General features: G+C 45.2%; 1 pseudogene; it reads left to right on the top strand.

Annotated features, from left to right (window-relative positions):
- The first annotated feature begins 1,244 nt into the window (after window positions 1-1,244).
- On the top strand, window positions 1,245-3,474 carry LOC123115070 (uncharacterized; annotated as a pseudogene).
- Window positions 3,475-7,022: the final 3,548 nt, after the last annotated feature.

The following is a 7,022-nucleotide window of genomic DNA, read 5'->3' as shown; positions in this document are numbered from 1 at the left end:
TCAGCGGCATGATACCACATTTCATCAACAAAGATGATCAGATTTTAGCCATACATGGTTCAACAAGATGTGCAATTACACAAGTTCTAAAATAGAATTCTAGGTTCACAAATCACGAGCACAAAGGAGACGAAATGGTCTAGTACATAAGTTCTGAAATAGAATTTATAGTTTACGAATCACATTAAAGTTGTAATCATCATGGTATCTTTCACATCTCCAAGCCTCCAAAAGAAATGTAATTTCGCGGGTATTGTCGGGTGTCGGGTTCGGGGACTACCGAAACGAGTGTAAACCTGTGAAACGTGGCGGGTTGTGTAATGTACCCAACAACAGCCCCACGGGGATAAAAAGATGCACATCTCCGTCCCCTAATAGGGTAAAACCCCACGGGGACGCGGGTTTCGGGCCCCATTGCCATCTTGAGTTGTACCCATCATTTAGACATTGCACCCCCCCCCCTCTCAAAAAAAATTAAATTTTACATGACCAATCGTCTTTTCTTAAGGATTCTACTTCCTATCAGTGGCGTAGCTAGGGGGTGTCCAGAGTGGTCCATGGACCACCCTGAAATTTCTCCACAACTTGTGTATAGTGCAGTTAAAAAATATTTCTTTAAAAATAAATAATCTTATGTAAGTGTTTTTATCAATGGACCACCGTGGCGTATTGTGCTGGCTACGCCACTGCTTCCTATATAATCTCCTCTTCTTCGCACATTCGAATACCTGACCTCCCCTAAAACCATCCCTGATTCTTTATGATTTTGTTATACACTTGATCAAATACTCGGCACCCAAGCGTGCATGTGTATGATAAGAAATGACAATGAAGAGTTCCAAGAATACGACGGAACAATGCTTAGGAAGATGCATGGGAAAGATGTGTAGTCTCAACTTAGAATTGTGAGGCATCAGAATAATCTATCGAGTAAGTGTCCATTTTCCAGGAAGTACGATACACACTGGCTATAGTTGAGCGGGATGAGGTTGTGACTTCGACAAACTCCTACTCCCTCCGTTCCAAAATAGATGACCCAACTTTATACTAAGTTAGTATAAAGTTGGGTTATCTATTTTGGAACGGAGGGAGTAATATGGTTGGCACAAACTCATTGTTTCTGAAAAAGAAGGAAAAGCTATACACACACATACGTCCATTAATTCATACAGACAAGAGAGGCCATACTGTTGTACATGTGCCGTGCGCGTGCTTCTTTGAGTTGTACCCGGTGTTCTGAACCAATGTACGTGCACGCCTGGAGTGAGAGTAGTCGCAACTTTTATAAAGTTATAATGCGAGTCAATTGCTGGATGTCTGAGAGCCTGCACCTGTATTGTGTTAAAATAAAGTGATGAAGCTTACACATACTCCCTCTCTATCTGTAATAATTTAAATAATTATAAGACGTTTCATACTCCCTTTGTAAATTTTTAATAATTGTTTTTTTAGGGTCAACAATTGTGTAAGGGGGAGTACGTGCGTGCTTATTCGCCGTGGGATGAGCTGAAGTGTACGTGGCCATCCTAGCACCGCCGGATCTCTTGAACGCGGTTCGTTCACCACTTGGCCGCGCGCGTGCCGTGCCGCCGAACCCACCCATCGCGCTCTCATCTCATTTGGGTTCGCGCCGATCCGTCTCCACTCTCTCACTTCTCAGCCGTGACCGGCCGCCGCCCCCAGAGCAGCACGGCGTACCACGATCCACTCTCAGCGTGGAGGCGATGGCGGGAGGGTCATCGTCGTCGCCACGCGGCGGTGACGGCGCTAGTGGCGCTGCTCGGCTTCGGCCTCGCGGCCCAAATCGTCGGCCCGCCGCTCTACTGGCACGTCGCCGAGGCACTCGGCTGCTCGGCGGGTGTCTGCCCCAAGTGCGCCTGCGACTGCTCCAGCTCCCCCAAGGTACCAGTACCACTCTTGCTGTCGGGAGAATCGATTATAACCCCTCTAGTTCATCTGCCTTTGCTCATACGCCCCTTTCTTTGTCTGCCTTGCTTATGAGCCCCCTTGTTTGATTTGCCTCTTGATCATAAGCCCCTTTTGCACGTTTAAGCATTAATTCATCACCTGATTCCGAATCAGTTGATATATAGATGAACAAAGTGAACAAAATACTGAATTATTCTCCCTTATCTTCTCTTCACGGGACTTGGCCTGTAGATCCTCTGGTCTGTTTCCACAAGGGGATAGGGTTCGAGTCGGGCGCGCGTGAGAGAGAGTTGGATTCGGTCGGGGATGGGCAATGGCGGTGGAGGCAGCATTGGAGGGAGAAGCCGCCGCGGCGCTAGAGGCGTCAAGGGGAGAATCCGGCCTTCCGCCCCGCATGCGCGGAGGTCGCTGAGCTTCACAGGAATGGCACCGGAGGAGCTTGGGCTGGGGCTGCCGGCGGGAGGAGCTTGGGCTGGGGTTGCCGATAGAAGAAGCACGGGCGGGACCGAGTTGTGGGAGGCGCGGCCGAGGTATGGCCCGTATGGGGACGACTGCACGGAGGTTATCGACCTCATGGGAATGGCAGCAGTTTACGCGGAGGAGTGAGAACTCTGAGAGAATCATTGTTAGTTGCTTAATGATCCAGCTAAACATGAAAGGGGGGTATGGTCAAGAAATTTGAGCAACAAGGGGGCTCATAAGCAAGGCTGACAAAGAAAGGGGTGTATGAGCAAAGGCAGATGAACTAGGGGAGTTATAATCGATTCTCCCCTTGCTGTCGGTGCCGGACCTACCCGCCCAGATCTCTGTGCTCCACACCAGTTCGACATGGCCCTTCTTTCCGTGCCTTCACCGTGCAATTTGTATGTGCTGTGCGACCAATGCGTTTCGAGCCGCTGGCTATTTCCTTCTGCTGTGGACGGGACAAGGTAGGACCGTGGATAGGCTAAGAACTTGGCATGATATGCAATCTTGTGTACTGAGCGAGCAATGCCTTTGTAGTCCCCTGCTATTGTGTTATGCTGTGGACGGGTCACGGTATGATTGTGGATAGGCTAGGAACTTGTGACTTGAATGCCCTAACAAGCATGAATAGATTAGCTTGCTGAGTTTGTTCAGCGCTTATGGCTTATGCATCAGAGTTTCTATGCCCGGCCTTGACATGGCTGATCAATTATAACTTCAGGTATGCTTGAAATTATCTGGTGACTGGTTTAACGGGTAATTATTACTTCTGATGTTTCCAGACTGTGCCAAACAGTTCAAAGAGGTCAAGATTGGTGCTTCCAGTGAAGAAACAGAGTTACTGATAGACGAGCTAAAGCAGAGAGAGGAGGAAGCAACAGGAGCTCAGCAACAAGCGGATGTAAAATTGCTCGAGGCCAAAAAACTAGCTTCGCGGTATCAAAACGAGGCTGACAAATGGAGTTCGGGTATGGATACATGTGAAGAAGCTAGGGAAAAGTCAGCAGAGTCAATTCTCTGTGGGAGGAAAGGGCTCGGGAACTCGGATGGAAATCCGTGGAACCACACCAGAATGACTAATGAACATTGAAGGAGATACAACATGCGAACCAATAGAGATCTCATTACAAGCACGCTTCCTCGGTGATAGAGGTAAGGAAAAAAAGGTTTCACTTCTGGTGACCTTGTCTCACTTTGTGCCATGACGAGCTCCCTTGTCCATAGTTCATTTGTATTTGGGTTTGTAGTATACGTCCATAGCTGTTTGTCAACATTGTGTTAAAATGGCCATAGATTGACACTCGTCGCCTGTAAGTCTTGAAAGGGTGATCAGTTTCTTGGTTGTGTATGAATGATGGTAGCATTGGAGAAGGAATTGCTCTTATTTCTACGGTCTGGAGAACTGGATAGTTGTTTAATGACTTGTGACATTCCCTTCCCCCCCCCCCCCCCCCCCCCCACCAAATTCTCATGATAGTACCTGAGAAGAGAAGGAAGATGATGTAGTATATATTTATTTGAGATAATATTTTGACCAAGTGACTACCGAATACACTGTCAAAGAAAGGGAGCTCGACTCCCAAAGATTTGTCCAGACCTTCCATTTGAACTGGGCATGGCATTGTGATATGGACACCTTATGTGCTCGTGCATTCTTTCTTCCAGAACTTCCGTACATTCCTTTACTGCTCGATGGAGAATTTATGTTTTCAGCCAAACATGCTCACAGTAAATGGTATATCTCCCTCAATAAATGAAATGCCTGGCTTCTCCAACTCTCGGAACATGGGCATAGTTCAACCTCTTACATAAACTCTTCATGTTCTTCTCTCCACATATAAACTATTCATGTTCTTCTCTACCATGTGGCACGTCTTATAAGTAGAGTATTTGTTGCTGTCTCTTCCTCTCATGAATTAGAATTGTAGGCTAGAACAATATTGCTCAAGTGTGTTGATCGGAAAATGGTAAAGCTTGCTAGGAATGATAGGCAACAGGACTATCGGAAACAGTACGTCGACAGCAATTCGTGTGCACAAAGTGTTGTGTATGTCAGAGTTACATCTCCATGTAACCAAGCTACTAGTAACATCCAGATCCAAGATCCAGGCTCTATGGTGAAGACACGGTTAACGAGAAGATGTGGAGCCTCAAGGAACATGGAGAACATCACACGTACAAAAAGCTAATTGGCTGCAGAAAAAACAACATGGTCCTTCCTACTGCATCGTGTTTAATAGGGTTACTCACCCATCTTCTGCACTAGCCTGTCATGCTTGGTGGTCCATGTGGCACTGTACTAGCTGAAATATATGCACATGCCATAAGGAAAAACACAACAATCTTGCTCCTGATATATGTTGGTGTACAGATTGCAATTCATGTCCTTGTTTCCAAAATTGGAAGTTAAACCCTTTTATACAAGAAACTAGAAGTTGAATTTATTATGTATCAACGTGCATCAATCCCATGGAAATAAAATTTTGGGAGTGGAGAGCCCTCAATAAATAAGAAGGCACTCTCTACTATTTTCATTCGGTTGGATTTTTGAGAAAACTGATGTGCATTCAGTGTCACTGTCAGGAAAAAAACAAACATCTTCAGAGTTGGTTGCATAAGAAAGAATGTCTGGAGAGTTTAGAGTATCTCCACGTGTAAGCTTTTGTGTGTAATGTGCTCGGTCTTCTTTCCATGACCCAACATGAAAAGGATTAGACAAGTGAATTAGCGAGCTATCTCTCGACATGCTACATGGACCAAACAACTAGCTACAGTGATCTGGCTAGGGCGATGGAATGACATGCTTGTTATTTTGTTCCCCTCATTGATTAGACGTTTAAGGAGGAACTGAGCATAGCGGCACCATTTCATCTTGCTCACAAGGTCCCCGTACAATTTTCATGTATATCTTAGATGTCGGCCAAATTCCATAGATAAACATAAGTTCACACTCCCCCAGAACAAAATAGTTCACAATCATGCATTGAACTTAGCTCGTCGCCAATCCTACCATGGTGTATCTACGATATCCATGATAATTAAACTTGGCACAACAGAACAACTTAATAAGTCAAATAGTCAACAACTCAACATCCAAAATGTGATTCTGGGACTCACACTTAGCTCCCGCAAGCAAATACGGTCCAAATTCCCCTTCGGTACAACCCCCTCACCAATCGTATAAAAGGCAATATGGATCTTTGGCAAGTCGTCCCCGCTTGGTATGTATGGTGGATCGCCCACCTCACTATTTCATTCCAACCACAGTAACAAACAAGGAAAGCCAACCGATCGCAGTGTCCGTTGTACTCGATTGTAGCACGCCATCCGACTCGTCGTAGCATCCCTCATTTTCGATTGTATCATGTCGTCGCAACGGTTACATCATCCTCCCTCGTCACGATGGCTCTCACAACATGTCTTCCTACCGCTTGCAACACGTCGTCCAAGCAGTCGCAGCCTCCGCCGTTGCTGGTTTCTAGCATGTTGTCACAATGGTCACAACTTCTGCCCGCATCGCTCGTAGCACGTATTCTCGCTAGTCATAGCATCTGCCATTACCACATGCAACATATAGTCCGACTGGTTGCAACATTTGTCTTGTTGTTAGCAGCACATTTTGCAACATGTATTGGTGCAATTTGCAACATGTCGCCCACCGGTTACAGCATTCAAACGTGCCACTCGTATCAAAATTTGTACATGACATCACTTAGATGCGACTTAGCTATGTCACATCTAGATGTACCCTAGACATACCCCATATTTTATTTAATAGTTTACAACAAAACTACAACTATGAAACTGCCTGAACAAATAAGCATGCAATTCACACAACAAGCAAAACAAAAGAGAAAAGGAGAAAGCATAACTTGTTTTAATGGCATTACCCACGATGCACCGGCACCAAAGACAGTCAAGCAAATGCAGCATAGAAGACAGCCTACTGCCAGCAGGAGGATGATGTTGATTTGTTCCGCACATTTGAAAGAAACAATATTAGTACTCTCTGGGGCTATCTCAGCCCACTTTGTAGCCCTTTTTCTGTTGCTATTTCTTCTTTTATAGTTGTACCTTTCAACATTCAAAAATCAATAAAAGTATACACAGAAGAGTCCTGTAGTTTCCTAAAAACAAAGCAACATCATTCTCTAATGCCAAAGAGGTATCCAGCCCCCTCGCCTTGGTTGGAAAGACGCCACACCGTTAGGCTGTAGAGGAATTCAAATGAGTGTTCAGGAAGATGCCGGTCTCACAACAAATACTGAAACAACGCTGAGCAGAACCACCTCAACACGGGAGGCACACCGCACCGGTGGCACCAACTGCCCACAACACTCAAGTGCATATATAGGGAAAACCGATGGAGGAATTGAAGAAGATGAGAACTACAGAAATATCAGAACAGGTCAATGGACATCGATCACAAACCAAATTATTGCATTTGAGAAATCAGGCATCCACGACCATCGTCATATTGTAGCCACTAGGAAGATGAACCCTATTCCTAAAGAAAATATGCCCTACAGGCAATAATAAAGCTGTTATTTATATTTCCATATATCATGATAAATGTTTATTATTCATGCTAGAATTGTATTAACCGGAAACTTAGTACATGTGTGAAT

The sequence above is a fragment of the Triticum aestivum genome, chromosome 5B (genome assembly GCF_018294505.1).
Source record: "Triticum aestivum cultivar Chinese Spring chromosome 5B, IWGSC CS RefSeq v2.1, whole genome shotgun sequence".
Classification (NCBI taxonomy): domain Eukaryota; kingdom Viridiplantae; phylum Streptophyta; class Magnoliopsida; order Poales; family Poaceae; genus Triticum; species Triticum aestivum.
Note: the sequence above shows the minus strand (reverse complement) of the source record. Positions and strands in the feature narration are given on the sequence as shown.